Raw genomic sequence first — 21,353 nt, 5'->3', positions numbered from 1 at the left:
GTTTAACTCAGTGATATGGAGCATAAGCTACATTACTTAAGACTTCCTTAAGAAATTGTCATGCTATCTTTTGCACTGTTGCCATCATACGGAACTGGGTCTTACTAAAGTTAATTTTTAAACCTGCCGTTTCCGAAGGATCATTCAATCGCCTGAGCATCTCCCTCGCCTCGTCTGTCTGTAACCAAGACAATATCGTCCGTAAATCTCAGGTGGTCCAGTCTCTCACCGATGTCTAGTTATTTCTCTCGTAATTCCACGCTATTCTCCTGGAAATATATTTTGTCGCATTCTAAAGCGAATTTGCTAGAATTGATTTTCTACTCCGTTTTTTAACGAAATTACCTATCCCGCATTCAGTTTCAGTAACCCCGATAAAATTTACATCTCAATAAAATGGAGAGTCGTAGTTCGGGCGTTAAAGCAATTTCGTTTGTGGTTTGTCACTATACTGTTGCAAATAGGATATTTTAATTACTTTGGTGTCGGTGTGCGTTGTTTTGAAAGTATAATACCGTACCTATATCTATTTATTTTTTTATTATTTACAGCTTAAATTTTAATGAATAAGCATTGAGGGTAATAACCTTAGTTAGTTTCTCACATGGAAACCGCCATGAACAGTGTTTTCCAGCTTGTGCAAATAGTTTAGTTCAATTTCAAAATAAAATGTTGAATAAGTATTTGCATTAGAAATGGCTGGTAATAATATGATAAAAAGAGTTCTGGATCTTATTATGATTTAGTTACGAGAGGAAAAAAAAGAAGAATTTACCATAAGTACTTTGTTGAAGAGAACACAAACACAAAAATAAGTGAAAATAACATTCGCTTTAAAATGGTAGATGATAAAATATATTTCTAAGAGAATAGTGTGGAACTACGAAAGAAATTATAAAAGGAAGAACAAATGGAAGAGAATATTAAGAAAACAAGTGAAATAATAGACAATGAAGTTTTAATCAATTTAAAATGGTGAACAAAAAAATAATGTTGTGCTAAGTTGACAATATTCCTATAGGAGTAGAAAAACCATGTTATTGTATTAAAAAAAATACTGGGCTACGCGGTTTTCTCAGTCAGTCGATTTCCATCTTTATGACAATATATACAGGGTGACCCTGGAACAAAATAAAAAATTGCCAAAATTGCACTTTTTGCAAAAATTGTATTTTTTCAATGTTTGAATGATTGTAACTGTGTGTTGTTGTTTGAACTCCTATAGATTTCGCTTAAACGCCATTAGAAAGAGGATAAAAAATACTATAAAATGAGCCAAAACTGGCCTCTCTAGCTCTTCATGTTACCGAGATATTGAATTTCAAAAAACAGTACAAAAAGACCCCTAATACCCCCCCATTCCTTCAATTTTTCTGAAAAATGAAAAATTTAAAAGTGCTTTTTTTGCACTTATATCACTTAATTTAAGGTCCTTTGGTATAAATATGCCTTTTGCTGTGCATTGGAACCCTCCTGGAGCAAAATAAAAAATTGCCAAAATTGCACTTTTTGCAAAAATGGTATTTTTTCAATTTTTGAATGATTGTAACATTTTTATTTGAACTCCTATAGATTTCGCTTAAACGTCCTTAGAAAGAGGATAAAAAATACTATAAAATGAGCCAAAACTGGCCTCTCTCGCTCTTCATGTTACTGAGATATTGAATTTCAAAAAACAGTACAAAAAGACCCCTAATACCCCCCCATTCCTTCAATTTTTCTGAAAAATGAAAAATTTAAAAGTGCTTTTTTTGCACTTATATCACTTAATTTAAGGTCCTTTGGTATAAATATGCCTTTTGCTGTGCATTGGAATCCTCCTGGAGCAAAATAAAAAATTGCCAAAATTGCATTTTTTGCAAAAATCTTATTTTTTCAATTTTTGAATGATTGTAACATTTTTATTTGAAGTCCTATAGATTTCGCTTAAACGTCATTAGAAAGAGGATAAAAAATACTATAAAATGAGCCAACACTGGCCTCTCTAGCTCTTCATGTTACCGAGATATTGAATTTCAACAAACAGTACAAAAAGACCACTGATACCCCCCATTCTTTCAATTTTTCTGAAAATTGAAAAATTTTAAAGTGCTTTTTTTGCACTTATTTCACTTAATTTAAGGTCCTTTGGTGTAAATATGCATTTTACTGTGCATTGGAACCCTCCTGGAGCAAAATAAAAAATTGCCAAAATTGCACTTTTTGCAAAAATGGTATTTTTTCAATTTTTGAATGATTGTAACTTTGTTATTTGAACTCCTATAGATTTCGCTTAAACGTCATTAGAAACAGGATAAAAAATACTACAAAATGAGCCAAAATTGGCCTCTCTAGCTCTTCATGTTACCGAGATACTGAATTTCAAAAAACAGTACAAAAAGACCCCTAATACCCCCCCATTCTTTAAATTTTTCTGAAAAATGAAAAATTTTAAAGTGCTTTTTTTGCACTTATTTCACTTAATTTAAGGTCCTTTGGTGTAAATATGCGTTTTACTGTGCATTGGAACCCTCCTGGAGCAAAATAAAAAATTGCCAATATTGCACTTTTTGCAAAAATCAATCAATCATTTTTGAATGATTGTAACTTTTTTATTTGAACTCCTATAGATTTCGCTTAAACGTCATTAGAAAGAGGATAAAAAATACTATAAAATGAGCCAAAACTGGCCTCTCTAGCTCTTCATGTTACCGAGGTATTGAATTTCAAAAATTCTTTCAATTTTTCAAATCTAATCTTTGTAATATACTTTATTTATGATAATTAAAAACACTTTAAAGCAAAATTTAGAATTGAAACAATATTAAAAAGTAACGGGCAACTTTTAGAAAGTTTAAGATTATGGCATTAGACTAGCTGGAACTGCGAAATCTACGTTGGCTTCTATTAGGCTTCTTTTTTGGAATATCATCATACCACCAAGGCTCCTTTTCGTCATCAGTTGGCATAGATTCAGCATCGTAATCCAAACTAGGGGCCTTTGCCGGGTAATTGCTAACTATATAACATTTTTGATCAGAACACTGTTCATCGCTTTGGCAGTGACTATTTGTGAAACAATCAACTTTCCTGCATTCACCACTTAACTCCATGGGATTTCGTAAAAATCCTTCTTTGCACGTGCAATCCATTCTGTGATTGGCAATTTTACAGTTGCTACTCGGATGGCATAGTGAATATTGGCATGGATCCCAGCACTTTTTAGCTTTGCACACCATGTTACTTGGACATTCGTGATCGTCTGTGCAAAGTAGAAAGTCACGCTTGTATGTTAGAAAATGCCCTTCATTTGTCACGCATTCAGCCTGAGAAACATTTGCTGATACTTTGGCAACCACTTGAGTGTTTAAACTGGTGAGAGTTGCCCATAAGCGACGAAGTTCGTGGCATTTCCAAGGATTAGGGTGAATGTCAATATATTTGGCGTTTACGTATTCCACGTATTTTGGAAACGTTTCAAAGTGATTTTGAGCTATTTTGAATATGTCTAGTGAGTCAATTTCCAGGAAGTCAATCGTACTTAAATGGTTATCAGTGAGATCGATTAGTTCTGCGGGGTAGGAAAATGATATCGCAATGTTTTTCAGCAAATTGCTACTCCAATCCAAGATGGTCAGGTTATCGTAGTTATAGGAATTCACCGCAAATCTTGTTAACAGATTGTGTGAAGCATTTACACTGACTATACTCTTTGGAAGGAATTTAATGTTTAAAGTCTGCAAAAAGTTGTGACTCACATTTAAATATTTTAAGCCACGTATTTGCGAGAAGGCGTGTGAGTCAATGAACAACAACTTATTCCAACTGAAGTCAAGAATTTCTGCACTTACATTCCTAAAAACGACTTGCCGAACCTCACTAATCGAATTAAAAGCCAGATTTATACTCGTCAATTCGGCTAAATCTGTAAATGCACTGTCGGCCAAAACTTTAATATCACTATTAACACCATGTATATGTTTTAAGCCGATGAGATCATGAAAAGCACAGGTGGGCACTATGTCAGTTATTCCAATTTTCACTAAAGTAATCCAGCCAAGTGATTTAAGAGATCCTGCCTCCGGAACTCTGCATTTTTCACCAAATGTCTGAGAACATCCTTCTACTGAAAAATCGTAGGATTTAAACTGGTTTTCTTTAACACAATTCGGTGTAAGACCGTTAATTTTTACGAACAAACAGACAAAAACTGCATATTTCAGCATGGTGAACTTCAATTCATAACACACTGGAAAATTTAATTGGTATATGTGGAATAGCAAATCAAAAGGTTATCAAAGATGCTAATCAAATGGAAGGTTATAACAACAACGATCCTAATTTACGTAGAAAAATTGTATATTGTTTGCTTATACAGTGTGAATTTAGCATGAAAACTGTTTGCCATTGTAAATCATCAAAATGCCATCTGGTTGTATGGGATGCTTAAAATTTAAGGAGCATTATGTTGCACAATTTAGCTGTTTAGCTTTTTCCATATAATGACTACCAGTAGACCACTTTACAGTGTGTCCATAAAGTATGGAATCAATTCGATTAAAATTTAGGGTGTTATCTTTAAAAAAATGCTCGGACACCTATGTTATAGTTTTTAGTCAATATTTCCGAAATCCGATGGTTACGGTTCTGAGATTTGCTGTGTAGGTAGTAAATTGAACCTAAAAATCTAGAAAACCTACTGCACTTTTTCCATAAACAATCCTTACTTGTGTGATATATATCTTTGAAAATGAAGAAAAGTCAGTTAAAATGCAATAAAACATAATTTCAGTTAGTATTTCCAAAATCTGAGGGTTGCCCCTTAAAATTTGCTGTGTTGGTAGCATTTATTTCATTATCAACCCATTTTGCACTCGAACTGTGATAGTTACCATTGAGAATGAAGGCAAGTCAGCTAAAATGAAATGAAACACAATATTTCAGTCAGTATTTGCGAAATCTGATCGTTACGACCCTGAAATTTGATATTCTCATAGAAAATTGAACCAAAAATTCAAAGAAAACTGCATTTTTTTAATAAACGATCCTTATTACTTATTCAGTCGGACTATGATAAATAGCAATGGATATTAAGGAAAGTCAGTTGAAATGCAATCTAGAATTTCTGCCATATTACTACTGTTTTAAGGCCCAGTAGTTCACTTCAGAATAATACTATCCCAAAGGTAATTTCTATTGAAACCGTTTAGTAGCAACAGTTTAACAAAAACAATAAAAATGGTATTTACACAAAAAGTTCTTGATAATTTGTCCCATGATTCTTCGGTTTCAAATGGCAATAATATCACGTGGACTAGCATCATGTGACCTAATGATGTATTGTTGAGTTGTTATGTTCAGTTATTTTTAGGAAGTTACAAGACTAAACTATATAACGTATTCTTCAAAATTTTGGTTATTTTGGATATCTCCGGAACTGAATTAAACTCTAAATTGCACAACTTTAGACCAATTTAACCTTCTTTGATCTCTTTAAATAACCACACCCCTATACAGTATAGCACTTGTACTCTATCTAGTAACACTATTGTGTGTTTATCCAGTTTCAGCTTGTATATCGCCAGATAATGCTTTATAAGTTTCACGTTGAGGTTCAATTATCTAAAGCACACAAAATGGCATAATGCATATATCAGGGATCGTGGAGGTTTATTTGTTCAGTGTCTTTGCGAAGCCAAAAACGTATCTGGAATTTCGGTTGGTTCTAGTGCCAGAGGAATTAAATTCTCATTGCGCGAGTAAATTTAATTAAGCTAATGTTCATATCAGGATATCTCCGAGTATGTGTATTTGTATTCAGACATTGAACAAGTCTATTTTGTGGTGAAAATTGAATTTAGATTCAAAGTAGTATATGAGATCATGTTATGATATAATTATGTTGAACAGGTCACAATAATTGGATTCCTGGCTCCAAAGTCAGAGATTTGTTTGCCTTCACAAAATGAAATACTCAATAAGGATGAGCAATCAGAAATATGGAGCTCTTTGTAGTGAATTTCCAGTTATGGGCAAATTAATAATTCTTTTCATTAGCAAATTAACAAAAAGCAGCAAATCAAGAAACTTTTATGGAATGACCCAATTAACGTGAGGCTTTGAAGCCATATCATTGTGACAAGGAAATTGAATTTAATGACACTTGTTTTTACTTTGCAACAAAATTTATGATTTACAAAGTTTTAGCTTCCTGCTGATAATACTCACTGGATTTTGAAGTAAATTTGTAGTGATGGGCGTAAATTTACCGTTAAAGTGAACTAAAATTAAAAAAATTCTAATTTGACTAGTAAATTTATGGGTCTGTTTGAAATTTGCTTGGAATATATCATTTTCCTGACACAGCTGTCATTAATTTCATTAAAGTAATTTTCGGTCAATATTGTCAAAATAATATCCTGAAAAATGAAGACTGAATAAATGGCTGTTTTGGTTTGTTATAATAAAATAAATGAAGAAAAACTTTTCTGACAAGGTGCCACTTGTACCAAATGAGTGACATACTTATAACTTTTTATGAAAAAGGAGCATTTACTAAAAAAATTGCGTTTTCAGCTTTTTGTCACTTTTTTTATAGTATCTCATGTTTAAGTTATAAATAATATGTTTTTGAGATGTGAAAAATAACGCAAATATTAAAATATTATTATTTAAACATTTTCAAATTTATCAGTAATTTACTGACAATTTCCAAATAACTGTCATAAATCTAAGAAACACGTCTTGTTTTGAAAACTGTAAGAAAATTGTGTTAAATTGTAATTTTTGCAAAATGTAAGTAAATTTTGACACTTTTGACGTTAGTCACAGATATCACCTGGTTTTTGGAGGGTAGGTAATTCAGCTAGGTATAGTCACGTGACCACGGTTAAAATAACTGTCATAAACGTCAGAAACACATTTTATCGAATCCTTCAAGGTAACTATTCTAAACCCTGATTTTTGCTGCACAGTTTGACAGTCAGAGAAAAAATTGCTTGTCAAGCCTACTGGGAGTGAGGAAATGACACTTTTAAGCACATTTTTGGAATCCTCATCAAATTTCCTATCCAATAGCCTGAACAAACACTACAAAATTTGGTATTGTCAGGAAGAAAAGTGGTGTCAAAGTTTGAACTGCCAGAAACACAGTTTGAAAGGACAGTCATGTCAAAATCGCCTGTAAAACCCTCTTGGAGTAAGACAATTACTGATTTAAACACATTTTTATAATCCTCATTATATTTCCTATCCAATGACTTGAAAAACACTACAAAATTTGATACTGTCAGGAAGAAAAGCGGTGTCAAAATTTGAACTGACAGAAACACAGTTTGAAAGGACAGTCAGAAACAAAATTGTCTGTAAAACCTACTTGGAGCAAGAAAATGACTGTTTTAAGCACATTTTTGGAATCCTTATTAAATTTCCTCTTCAATAACCTGCTAAAACGCTTCCTAATTTGTTACAGTCAGGGAGAAAAACGGTGTTAAAATTTTAACTGTCAGAAAGACAGTTGGAAAGGACAGTCAGGTCAAAATCGCCTGTAAAACCCACTTAGAGTGATAAAATAATTATTTTAAGCAAATTTTTGAAATCTTCATTAAATTTCCTATCCAACAACCTGAAAAAATAGTACAAAAATTTGGTACAGTGAGGAAGAAAAGCGGTGTCAAAGTTTGAACCGATAGAAACACAGTTAAAGGACAGTCAGAGACAAAATCGCCTATAAAACCCACTTGGAGCAAGAAAATTCCTGATTTAAGCACATTTTCGGAATCCTCATTAAATTTCTTCTTCAATAACCCGATAAAACACTACAAAATTTGTTACAATCAGGGAGAAAAACGGTGTTACAATTTTAACTGTCAGGAAGACAGTTTGAAAGGACAGTCAGGTCAAAATCGCCTGTAATACCCACTTGGAGTCAGAAAATGACTGTTTTAAGCAAATTTTTCAAATCTTCATTAAATTTCCTATCCAAAAACCTAAAAACACTACAAAATTTGGTACAGTGAGGAAGAAAAGCGGTGTCAAAATTTGAACTGAAAGAAACACAGTTAAAGGACAGTCAGAGACATAATCGCCTATAAAACCCACTTGGAGCAAGAAAATGACTGCTTAAAGCACATTTTTGAAATCCTCATTAAATTTTCTATCCAATAACCTAAAAAACACTACAAAATTTGGTACTGTCAAGAAGAAAAGCGGTAAGTAACTGATTGTAGTTGTTGGGAAATTGCATGATTTCTTAAATAGAAGATGTTCGAGTCCATTTTTGCTATTTTATCATACTTTCACACATCAGTTTGGGGATTTAAGTCAAACTACTTGCAACTGAACGTCCTAAACAGAAAATTTCTGCTATCAAACCAAAAACAAAAAACTTAAGTAAATTTTGACAATGTAAGTGTTTGAAAAAAAATGGAAACTCAAAAACTGACTTAAATAGAGAATGTTAAGTTTTTAAATCACCTTCACCGTGTTTTTAACTTTCATTCTTCAGTTGTAGGAATTCAAATCAAGACTTAAGGAAAAAGAAAAGAAATGCGTTTTGTTTGTATTTCTTTCATTTGATCTTTTCGTTTTTTACATCTCGTAATATAAACAAGAGTTCAAATTGGTACAATACTATTTAAATTTGAATTTGAACAACCAATTGTGTTGTAGACCGAATGTAAATATAGTGTGAATAAACCCATTTTTCAACCGTTTTATATAATCAGTCAAACAGATGGAAAGAGCCCAGGTCCAATAAAAATAAATCAGTATTTTTCAACTTCCCAAACCAAGTGAGCTCGTCTATTTTTCGCTGCAATTCAGTCATTCTTCCAGTTATATTTTTAGCCCGAAGCCAACAGGATCGCTGTACTTTTATATAAGCAAGTTTTAATACTGGTGGTCTCGCTTTTTTGTACTTTATTCGGTTTTTTTGCTTTACTATTTTTATTCGCTGACCGAACAGCTAATAATAAAGTACAAGCCCCCAGAAGCTTACTTTTGTATTGATTTAGTTGAATTTACCACAACGAAAGTAATGCTAACCCCTTAAAGGAAGCTATTGTCACTAGGGGAAAAGGATCAGTACATAATTAGTCCAATTTACGAGTTTCAAAGAGAACAGCTAATGATAATGCCGGATCCCAAAGTAATCTGGAGATTATGCCTGTCCGGGGTATTTGCATGGAAAAGGGTCGTGTTATCGGATGATTGAGTGATGAACAAGTTACGTTACGATGTCAGTTATTGATGCATTCTACCCACTAACAGAAGGAAGTTTTTGAAGGTTCAAGAACCAACAAAAACGTAAGAAAGTAAACATTTATTAGAATGAGGACGAACAAAGTCGTTTGTATCCTTCTTAAGAATGTTTGAGGATGAAACCACTGAAAGCGGCAGTCACTCAGGTATTTATGGGGATATTCGAAAAACATAGCCTGCGGAAAAATTGCCTTTCTGTTTACTTGTGGGGTCCTTTGAAGGATGAAAATGTCGTGGGAATAATTTATTGGCGTTGGGATTCTAGATTTCGATTTAAACCCTTAGTCGAGTTGGTTCACCACAGCAATCCCAAAAAGTCTTAAAAGAAATCCCACAATGACATATAGTACACTAAAATTGTTATGCCCCAATAAATAATTCCGAGCTATTGGCTTAATGAGTGTTCTAGCTAAAATAGTATGAAACTAATACCCTTTAAAGTAATAATTTATTCCAGCCAGTGTATTACAAGCTTTAATGCTAAAGCCATAAATCTGGAAAATGAAATTAGAAAGTAGATGGAGCAAGTGTAACAGGAGGATTAATTTAATTTTTTAAAAGTTTTGTCAGTTGAATTATGGCAAGTTTTGCTGGAAACGTTTAGGATAAAACGTTTTAGATAATTTTCAGGGTCTATACAGGGTAATTCAAATTCGACCCTCACCATTCGGATCTCAGAAACTATAAGAGGTACGAAAAAGTTTAAATTGGGGCAACGTTGCGCAATTTAAAACTGAAACAAATTACGATTTTCCAAGTACTTGAAATTCACGTGACTATTTTCAATTATCAAATTTAATTTTAAAAGTCACGTGACCTTTTTTTTAACATTAAAATGGAATTTTGAAAATATTAAGGGTCACGATACCGTTTTTCATTTTAAACTGATATTTTTTTTAAGTCACCTGACGTTAAAAATGGAATTGTCACGTACGCGACAGTTTTCAATGTAAAAATGTTATTTGCGGAGTCACGTAACTGTTTTTCACTTGAAGTTGATATTTTTAAAGTCACATGACTCTTTTTAAGGAAAAAAAATGGTCACGTGACTATTTCCAATCATCAAACTAATTGTTCTCAGGGGCTTCCTTAATTCAAACTGCTCTAACTCCATTTCGACTGAGAGTAGCTCCTTTATTTGAGGAGCTACAAATTTCATCCTCTACAAGATTGTATTAAGGCATTTTTGCTCTCAGTAGCCTCCTTAAACAAATCGATCGAGAAATCGTCTATCGGCAGTCATCATCAACTTTCTTTTTTCAAATACATAATGTGTAAAAGAGAGTAATAAAGTTTTTCATTTCAAAAAAATGTTTAATTGAAATTCTGTCAAGTCATGTTCATAAAACTTCTCATAAATTCAAAGCCAACTTATTGAAGTAAAATTATTTTTTATTGAATTATTTCGTCATTTATGAAGCAAATCATAAGTTGTCATACCTCACTGAAATCGAAATTAAACGTACTATTTTGACGTTTAAAAACTTAATATGTTGTCCATAAGAAAAAATAAAGTTGATGATGACTGCCGACAGACGAAACGGGCGTCAAATACGAAACCGTCATAGTATAGCTGTTAAAAAGTGGCAATAAAAATGTTTTTTTCGGTTTTGGGATATCTCTTCAAATAAGGTTAGAAATAAATAAAAACAAAAAATCTACATTTTTAAAACGGTATTTGGTTTAACTTTAAATTGAGCAACTTTGCCCCAATTTAAATTTCTTTCTCGTATCTCTTATAGTTTCCGAGATCCCAATGGTGAGGGTCGAAATTGAATTACCCTGTATACACTGCATATATTTCTGATGATTTGACAGCGTTCAGCCCTGTCGGGTGTCAAATGTCAATAAGCGGATTAATATGGATATGTTTAATTCCAAAGCCATTATGTCTTTAAAGATTGTGTCATCTGCAACTTATTCTCACATTATAAATGCATTAATATTCAGGTTGAAATGTAAAATTAATGAAACGTAATTAATATTTCAGTTTAATTATTTATTGATTTTTTGAACAGGGTCATTTGACAATTCTGTCATTAATATGTCATTCGTGTCATCTGTCAATTAGGCTATCGGCACTGATGTAACGACAAAATTCTGAATGCTCGGGTCTTTTATTGTTTTGGCAGACTGATACATGTCCCTTACGAAGTTCTTCCCTATCTCACTGATTTGTTTTGCTACTCTCTTTTTGTAACAGCTCGTCAGTTGTTGTCTGAAATTGTCAGTTTTGGTATTAGACAGTAGTTGTCAGTTGCTATAGCTTCCTGCGATAATTACCTATTAGTTGAACTTAGGTAATCCGTTATTCGTCTAAAATTGAAAAAAATATGTAAAGGAAAATAACATTAACTCATCTTTACCAGTGACCTCCCAATAATGATCTAAAATTCAGCTTTTTTGTACAAACCAATAGAAAACGCATTAATTATTCAAAAAGCAAAATACGACGTCAATCAAGTTATTCTCAAGTGATAGAGAAAATGAAAGGAACAATAATATGCAGATTAGAATCTTTTCCATTATGCTCCTTCTTTTCAATTCTACATTTCCTCAAAGGTACAGTTTTACTATATGACGTGGATGTGGAAACTTTAATTTCATCAGTTTGATCAGGTTTCATATAATTTCTTAACCTTTTATCGAACTGAATTCCCGTATTGAAGACACACTTTTGATAATTGTGACACTGTATCCTATGGAATTATTTGAATGACACGCAAATTTTGCTTGTCTTCAACCCTTGAAGATGAAGATGCTAATAGCCAAATTAGATAGATAAAAAACACACTGCCAGTAATTATATGCATCAACTATACTGACTCAATCATGATCAATCATCTCCACAATGAACACAACATAACTGCAAAATATGTGTCAATTTAGTGTGGTGTATGTACAGCATTCTCTATAAAACTTCATTAAAATCTCGGTGATTGATAATGAAAAAGATTTTGTAAACTTGAAAGATCGTAACCCTGTCCTGATTTATTTGAAATCAATGTCAAAACTGCAATCTGCTGCGCAATCTTCTAAAACTATTTATCCTCATCAGGGGGGCGTGTTAACATGAAAATATCCACACACATCGCCGACTTATTTTCCCGATAATTTAAACGTCAATCAGCCACGAGGCTTGCAAACAAACCAAGCTACGATGTAGCCGGTTTAGTCGATGATATTCATGCTGAGGAAAACTGTTACGATCGGACCGTCAATTTTGCACTGAAATGCTGAAATGCGTGTCAAGTTCGCGGGCCATCAACGCGATAAAAACATTAGCGAATTAACTGGAATAAACGAAAATAGCCTGGAATAATAGTAGGTGCATTGTTGAGCTGGTGCCAAGTTAACGAGGGCTATTCTCAAGAGAACGATATTTAAATGCCATCATTTTGAATGGTTGGTTGAGCACTGATTTCAATTAGTGTAGCTGGAAATGAAGCAGGCTTCTCATATAATTTCTTTTTTTTTTGTTATTAAGATGATTTTGTGATTATTAGTTATTATCATCGTATTTCTGTCAGTTCAAATTTTGACACCGCTTTTCTCCCTGACAGTACCAAATTTTGTAGTGTTTTTTCACGTTATTGGATAGGAAATTTAATGAGGATTCCAAAAATGTGCTTAAATCAGTAATTTTCTTACTCCAAGAAGGTTTTACGGGGGATTTTGAACTGACTGGTCTATCACACTGTGTTTCTGGCAGTTCAAACTTTGACACCTCTTTTTTCCCTGACTGAACTGAATTTTGTAGTGTTTTTTCAGGTTATTGGATAGGAAATTTAATGAGGATTCCAAAAATGTGCTTAAATCAGTAATTTTCTTACTCCAAGAGGGTTTTACGGGCGATTTTGAACTGACTGTTCTTTCAAACTGTGTTTCTGGCAGTTCAAACTTTGACACCGCTTTTCACCCTGACTGTACTAAATTTTGTAGTGTTTTTTCAGGTTATTGGATAGGAAATTAAATGAGGATTCCAAAAATGTGCTTAAATCAATAATTTTCTTACTCCAAGAGGGTTTTACGGGCGATCTTGTACTGACTGTTCTTTCAAACTGTGTTTCTGGCAGTTCAAATTTTGACACTGCTTTTCACCCTGACTGTACTAAATTTTGTAGTGTTTTTTCAGGTTATTGGATAGGAAATTAAATGAGGATTACAAAAATGTGCTTAAATCAGTAATTTTCTTACTCCAAGAGGGTTTTAGGGGCGATTTTGAACTGACTGTTCTTTCAAACTGTGTTTCTGGCAGTTCAAACTTTGACACCGCTTTTCACCCTGACTGTACTAAATTTTGTAGTGTTTTTTCAGGTTATTGGGTAGGAAATTTAATGAGGATTCCAAAAATGTGCTTAAATCAGTAATTTTCTTACTCCAAGAGGGTTTTACGGGCGATTTTGAACTGACTGTTCTTTCAAACTGTGTTTCTGGCAGTTCAAACTTTGACACCGCTTTTCACCCTGACTGTACTAAATTTTGTAGTGTTTTTTCAGGTTATTGGATAGGAAATTAAATGAGGATTCCAAAAATGTGCTTAAATCAGTAATTTTCTTAATCCAAGAGGGTTTTACGGGCGATTTTGAACTGACTGTTCTTTTAAACTGTGTTTCTGGCAGTTCAAACTTTGACACCTCTTTTTTCCCTGACTGTACTGAATTTTGTAGTGTTTTTTCAGGTTATTGGGTAGGAAATTTAATAAGGATTCCAAAAATGTACTTAAATCAGTAATTTTCTTACTCCAAGAGGGTTTTACGGGCGATTTTGAACTGACTGTTCTTTCAAACTGTGTTTCTGGCAGTTCAAACTTTGACACCGCTTTTCTCCCTGATAGTACCAAATTCTGTAGTGTTTTTTTAGGTTATTGGGTAGGAAATTTAATGAGGATTCCAAAAATGTGCTTAAATCAGTAATTTTCTTACCCCAAGAGGGTTTTAGGGGCGATTTTGAACTGACTGTTCTTTCAAACTGTGTTTCTGGCAGTTCAAACTTTGACACCGCTTTTCTCCCTGACAATACCAAATTCTGTAGTGTTTTTTCAGGTTATTGGGTAGGAAATTTAATGAGGATTCCAAAAATGTGCTTAAATCAGTAATTTTCTTACTCCAAGAGGGTTTTACGGGCGATTTTGAACTGACTGTTCTTTCAAACTGTGTTTCTGGCAGTTCAAACTTTCTCCCTGACAGTACCAAATTCTGTAGTGTCCTTTCCTTCCATACAGATTTCAGGCATTTTATTGGTGTCCATACATCACCACATTCTTCTTTTCAAATTTCCTATCACTGTTCCTCTTCCTCCTTTAACGCCACACATATTTCTTATTTACTCCTCTCCTTTCTTTCGTGTGCATTTTCACTCATTCTTTTCATTCATGTCAGATTCGGGTGATTGATCTAACAATTATCTGTCTCATTTATACCACAAACACACAGCATCAATGAACAGTCAAGTTTCCTATACAAGGTGAAAAAATGTAAGTAAAATCTCTCAAGTTGTTCATTTCAAGAAAATTTACTTGAAAACTGTGGATATTGACTTCAAATTAATGAAAATTATAGTGAAAACATAAAATTGGATTTTTAAGTTATTTGACTTAGATCCTTTTTGGTGGTAGAACATTACTTAAAAACTACAAAATAACCCTAAAACCATACAAATTTACTTAGAGACTGAAGATATACCTTTTTCTACGTCCCCTATAGAAAATACGATTTTCCTCCCTCATTTGAGAGATGAAAATATCACTTTAACTACCTAAGGAGTGAAAGTGCCATCAGGGAGACTGAAATTGTTTTCCTCCTATTTAATGATTTTTAGTCCAAAAAAATGTCTCTTTTTTGCACTATGCTTTATTTGCTGTTCTTTTGACATCAATTTTATAAAAAAATTTGTATGCAACCCATGCAAAATGTCCTTTTTAGCACTTGTTGCATAAATCACTATTTAGTTAGCTGGCTTTGCAAATATTAAAAAAACGACGTTGAAAAACACGTGATAGGAGTAAAAATAACGGTAAATTGAATTAATGCTTATGGGAAATTTAATAAAGAAACTTTCCTCGTTTTTCTCTTATAGAAACAGTAAGTCGAAAAGTTTGCGCTCAGTTCGCGGTGGTTTCTTAAAGTTGATCCAAATTACAAATTGAAAAACATTTTTCAACTTTTCATTACCTTCTTTATAAAATCGTCAAGTTTATAGGAGCCGCAATAAATTGTGTTTTGATTGCGTCTAGTTTTAGAGGTTTTCGTTGCAGGAATTTTATATGCAAATGTGACAAATCCTTCTCAGTTTAATGACTGTAATAATAGTAAGTTAAAAAATCCTCGGCCAACAAAAGTGTCTGGTACAAAGGGAATTACTTTATTCAAATATAGCAGAGGTTTTCTACCATTATTTTAGTATACAAATTGTTCTTCTCGTGGTTAATTTGCACCACTGACATTTTTAGCTTTTTGCATTTGTTTGTTTGGGTCAGAACGTCGAGGTTTCATTAATTGTGCGGAGGATCCGTTTAATTAAAAAATAACATGCCATAGAAATTTACATAGATTTTGTATATGAGTTGAATGGAAAATATTAATACAAAAGGTAAGGAAATTGTTGAGTTGACAATTGAAATTGAGTTACATATCTCTCCCCCACAGGGTCATCCCCAGCCTTAACAAAATGGGTTTAGACTAAATTTAATTTTAATGTAGTGTTCTTCAGTTTTTAGTATGTAAAGTCAGTGTTTTTTTCTCCATAATGAGCTTTATTACTCTCTTTAAACCATTTTTTTTTAAATTCACTTATACTAAATAACATGGCTCTCATTGTCCTACAGATTGTTGTTATTGAAAAAAGCACTGTAGACAGATTTTTTTAAAACAAAAAATACCACAGAAAAATTGTGTCAAGTATACCGGCTGTAAAGCAGCTAAAGAGAGAAAAATGAACAAATTAGCCGGTAAAAATAGGTGCTCATCCAGGCGCACTTGACACTGAGCCAAAAGAAAAGTACGGGTCATTCTTGAAAATGTTGGTAAATGAGAGAAAAAAGTTACAGATAAACCTACACTAATTACTCAAAAGAACGATATGGTAAATGTGCAAAGGGATCTTATACAACGTCATCTTACTAACTTAATTAATATCTAATATTCTATAATATTATTCTTAATACAGTTTAACTAGCCAGAAAGAGTAATACTGGCAATTAACAAGTCAAAAACTGGAACTGGTAAAGGTTTTAGTAGAATAACCCACGTTGAGAATTCCAAACATAATTCCTGAAAATATAGGCGTGAAGAAACGGATAAAATCTCCGCTGCTATGCTAATTTAAAGAAAAAAAGAACAGTAAGGATTTGAATGTAAAGTCCCTGCAACAACTCTCTTGGGTTAGGAATACATTTTCTAGTTTTTTCCTTAAGCTACTTTGCAATTCTCTGCTCATCCTCATACCCAAAAGTTAAGATTACATTAGAATTAAAACTTTAATAAATTCAAAGTAGTATAGGAATATTTTTAAGTTTATGTATGTGCATAGAGATGAATGGAAAATGATACAAAGAATTTCCGAAAAACGGTAAACTATCGAGAAATTTATTTCATAATTTTAATTTGTAAAAATAAAAATTCATAACAGCATATTAATTTGTGTTGGTAAAGTAAAGTAAAGTAAAGTAGTACTTTATTTAGCATTTCTTGCTAGTAAATACAAAACATTTATAAACATTGAAACATGAAGTTACTTACTATTTAACATCTATACAAACATTCAAACACCAAAGTTATGATACTAAAACTGTTCATCAAACAAAAAGCGTTTTATCCTCTTCTGGAACAATCCTAAGTTGTTAATTTCTCTAAGTTTATCAGGAAGAGAGTTATATAGGCGCAATCCATCATATAACAATGATTTCTGTAGCAAAGTACTTTTAACAAAAGAGATATTGAAATCACAGCCCGATCGGATGTTATATGGTACAGAGCTACATCTACGTACCAGAAAATCACCTAAATAGCCAGGATAGTAGTTATGCTCTATCTTATAAATAGTAACAATATTTGCTTTAGCAATTAGTTGTCTAATATTCAACCATTTCAATGTCTGTAACATGTCATAAGTAGAGGTGTACCTATTACAACCTAGAACAATACGCATAGCCTTATTTTGTAAAATTTGTAACCTATTGATGTTATCTTGGGTACAAGAAATCAGCAGCGAAAAACAGTAATTAAAATGTGGAAAAATTATTGAATTATACACTAACTTTTTTGCATACACTGACAAGTATTGTGAGACACGGTAAAAAAATCCAATTTTCTTGCCCAATTTTTTAGATAAAAAATCAATATGTTTTGAAAAATTTAACTGTGGATCTAAGACTACTCCTAAATATTTAATTTCTGTTACACATTTAATTAAGGAACCATTAATGTACAAGTTACACCCTTCTTCTGCAAATTTTTGACAATTTCTTGTTGAACCCAGCACCATACATTTAGTTTTGTTAACATTCAGTTTTAATTTATTTTGGCACAACCAATCATATAAAATGCTAAGCTCACTATTTAATAAGTCCGCAATGTTTTCGCTCGGCCTACCCGACATACAAATAAGAGTGTCGTCCGCAAATAGACTTATAAAAGACCTTTTTAATAACAAGTGCAAATCATTCACATATATTATAAACAAGACAGGCCCAAGTACACTGCCCTGAGGAACCCCCCAATGGCTTACTATTTTTTCTGATATGCGATTATTTACTTTAGTTTTATGGAATCTGCTCTGTAGATAGTTCTCAAACCATATAAGTACACTACCCCTTAGACCATAATTATGAAGTTTTTTTAGCAGAATATCCCTATCAATCGTTTCGAACGCCCGTTGTAGATCTACAAAAACGCTGACAGTCACATTTTCACGAGCCATTTCATTTCTCCACACAGCACCTAATACATTTTTATTAACAAAGTTTTAACAAATTATTAAGGGTTTGTACTTTAGCCTCCGGATAAATTTATTCTTGAATTGACCAACAGTAGCGGCTGATTTCAAGGTTTCTATAGACACTAGATAAAAGAGGAGTATATAGAAATAGTCCATTCTCTAATGTAGAAAACGATCTGGAAAAATTAACGCAGGATGATCAACAGCGTAAAATCATATGGGAAAACTATATTAGCAACCTATTTGCCGATGAAAGACCTGCTGTTGAAAATGTAGACGACACAGATCTTTCTGGACCTTCCATCACAAAAGAGGAAATTATAAGAGCTAATATAGAATATCAATAAAGTGCGAAAGAAACATCGGATCCACACAATTTAGATTCAGACGAGGCATTAGTTGCGACTTAAGTACTGATTCAGAACTGCAACGATCAGAGAAAGGACATAATGCTGTGTTTCATCGATTATGAAAAGGCTTTCGACAGAGTCCAACATAAACTGATCCAAATGTTAAATAGATTGGACATAGACCAAAAAGGCATCCGCTGCGTTCAAAGCCTATACTGGAACCAAATGGCTGAAATCAAAGTTGGTAACGATCTCACAGAAGCAAAACCAATTTGTAGAGGGATCAGACAGACCACTTCTCTTCAATTTATATTCTGAAGCCCTAGAAGAACGCAACGTGGGCGTTAAGGTGAACGGTGTATGGGTCAACAATATTCGTTATGCGGACGACACAGTTCTAATTGCAGATAACATGGAGAATTTGCGGGATATGCTTGGGACTGTCGGGGAATGCAGTAAGAATATGGGCCTCAATATCAACACCAAGAAGACTAAATTCATGATAATTACTCGAAAGCCACAAGAATTTCAAAACTCAAGCTTAACATATGAGAATCAACCAATAGAGTGAGTAAATAAATTCAGACACAGAAATCAGATGCCGGATTGGAAATCTGCTTACCAGTATTGATTTCGATCTTAGCTTGAGAATTAGATTTGTCCAATGCTATGCCTGGACAGTGTTGCTTTATGGCATGGAGGGATGGACACTAAAGGTGAACATAATTGAGGGAAAGAGGGGAATCGACAGAAAAAAGTTGTCATCGCTCCGCAACGTTAGGCAGTGGACAGGACTGAAGACAATACAATAACTAATGCATCCATTAATGGACACGCAGCAGAAGAAGAAGAAGATAGAAACTATCTATGGAATAAAATTATTGTGAAGTAAAAGTTGTCAAATTTGGCTATATCAAGCTTTTCAATTACAACTTTCAGTGTAATTCCTCAAATTAGCAACTATTTCTAATTTTATAGTTTCAGGTTACTGGTAAACGGGTTTCGACAGTTATGACAGCTGTCACGTGACGTAAAAAAAGTATAAAAGTATTCCTTAACATCAGAATGGTCAAATTTGTTTCCAAAGGGCTGTAAACACTACATACAGTGTGGTTCTTTCAAGAAACACATCTACTTGTTGCAAATTTGGTTAATACGTGCACAAGTAGCCATATTGTTTGTTTCCTTTAATCCCGTTACTTTAAGAAGAAAATTTTAGGTTATAATCCTCTAAGACCAGTGACTAATTGCTCTTAGTTTGGTTAAATGCGCGTTATCAACGTGCATAAGAAGCTTTACTGATTTCGCCCTGTAACTCTGTTACCTTAAGAAGGAAAATTCTGAAAAAAATTAGGTTTGAAGCCTTTAAGGCTACTGGCCAATTGCCCTCACTTTCAAAATAGTTACTACTGTAAGCAATTTTTGAAAAATGTTTAAAATTTGGATAAATGCGTTTTCAACGTGCATAAGTGTACTTACTGATTTTTCTGTTTAGTTTCGTTACCCTAAGAAGAGAAATACTGAAAAAGTTAGGTTAGAAGCCTCTAAGGCCAGTGACCAATTCCCTTAATTTCAAAATAGTCACTCCTGTAACGCATTTTAAAAAAATGTTTAAAAGTTTGGTTAAATGCGTTTTTAACGTGCCATATTGATTTTGCCCTATAATTTGGGTACCATATGAAGAGAAATTCTAAAAACTCTAGGTTAGAAGCCTCTAAGACTAGTGCTTAATTACCCTTAATTTCAAAATAATAATAAATAAGGATTATTTTTGCTGACTATACAAATTCTCTTAAAATTTGTTCAAAAAATAAATTTCACTTAGGGATAGAGCAATATGGAAAATTTACAATCTAAAAATTGTGACAATAACAATAATAATAGTTTCTGGTATCAATGAAGACACAAAGATTCTCATTCGAGTAATGTGGTTTTTTGTGTTTTTAGTTCAGTTTTTTTTTCTATAAATAGTTGCTGTAATTAAATCAATAAATTGTCAAATTCATTGACATCAACGTATTCTGCCGGTGAAGGCGGAATTTGAACTAAGATCGCCCCAATGTCCCCTTTGGGGTTTTGTAAGGCATTTCCAGACAAATGAACGTCTGCTTGTCCATTTGGCCAAAGCTGGGCTTTGGTCGATACGATAATTTCCTTTCAGGAAAGGCAGTTTATCCAATTTTGTCTCGCCTGAAATGTGATAGCCGAGAAACTACTGGGACAGATCTAACTGGTCCATTTTCCATTCAAATTATAAATCTTGATTAGTTTTAAAAAAATTCTACAGTTCTTGTTACTGCAGTGTGCCTAATTAATATAGTAATCTTAAAAATATATTTCAGTAATTTTTAATATAACAATAATTGAATACTAAAATGTGAAGAAAAAATTTACTAAATTGGCATTACTGTTAAAAAAAATTCATCCACGTTTTCCTGTAAACTAGCCCCTTCTAGAAAATTTCACACAATAGTCTATTAATATAAAACTGATTATATTATAGATACAATTTATATTTAGTTTAATTGAATGCACTCGCCATTTCATTAAATCGTCATTTGACTTGTAATATTTCAATCTTAGTATGGAAAAATCTGGAAAATCTCTAACCGTAAAGTTTAAGATTACTCTTAACTTACTTACTTACTTTTTTCTTACTGTCTTCCTCACTCCAATGTGAAATATTCATAAGTGTCGTATTTATGAATTTTGTGTCATTTTAATAATTATGTACTGCAGTTTAGTTTTGTAATTGTACTGCACTGAATTTTAGGGCAAAAAATTAACATGAGACTTTCTTTTTGTCAAGGAAAATTACTAAACTGA

General features: G+C 32.9%; 1 protein-coding gene across 6 annotated transcripts in view; it reads right to left on the bottom strand.

The window, feature by feature from the left end:
* The window catches only part of Neto (Neuropilin and tolloid-like), a 169,990-nt gene that overhangs the window by 131,486 nt on the left and 17,151 nt on the right, over positions 1 to 21,353 (bottom strand). The gene's annotated exons all lie outside the window — the stretch shown is intronic.

Source organism: Ips typographus, linkage group LG5 (assembly GCF_016097725.1).
Source record: "Ips typographus isolate SLU linkage group LG5, UJ_Ityp_2.0, whole genome shotgun sequence".
In the NCBI taxonomy this organism is placed as follows: Eukaryota; Metazoa; Arthropoda; class Insecta; order Coleoptera; family Curculionidae; genus Ips; species Ips typographus.
This window is presented reverse-complemented; position numbering and strand designations above follow the sequence as displayed.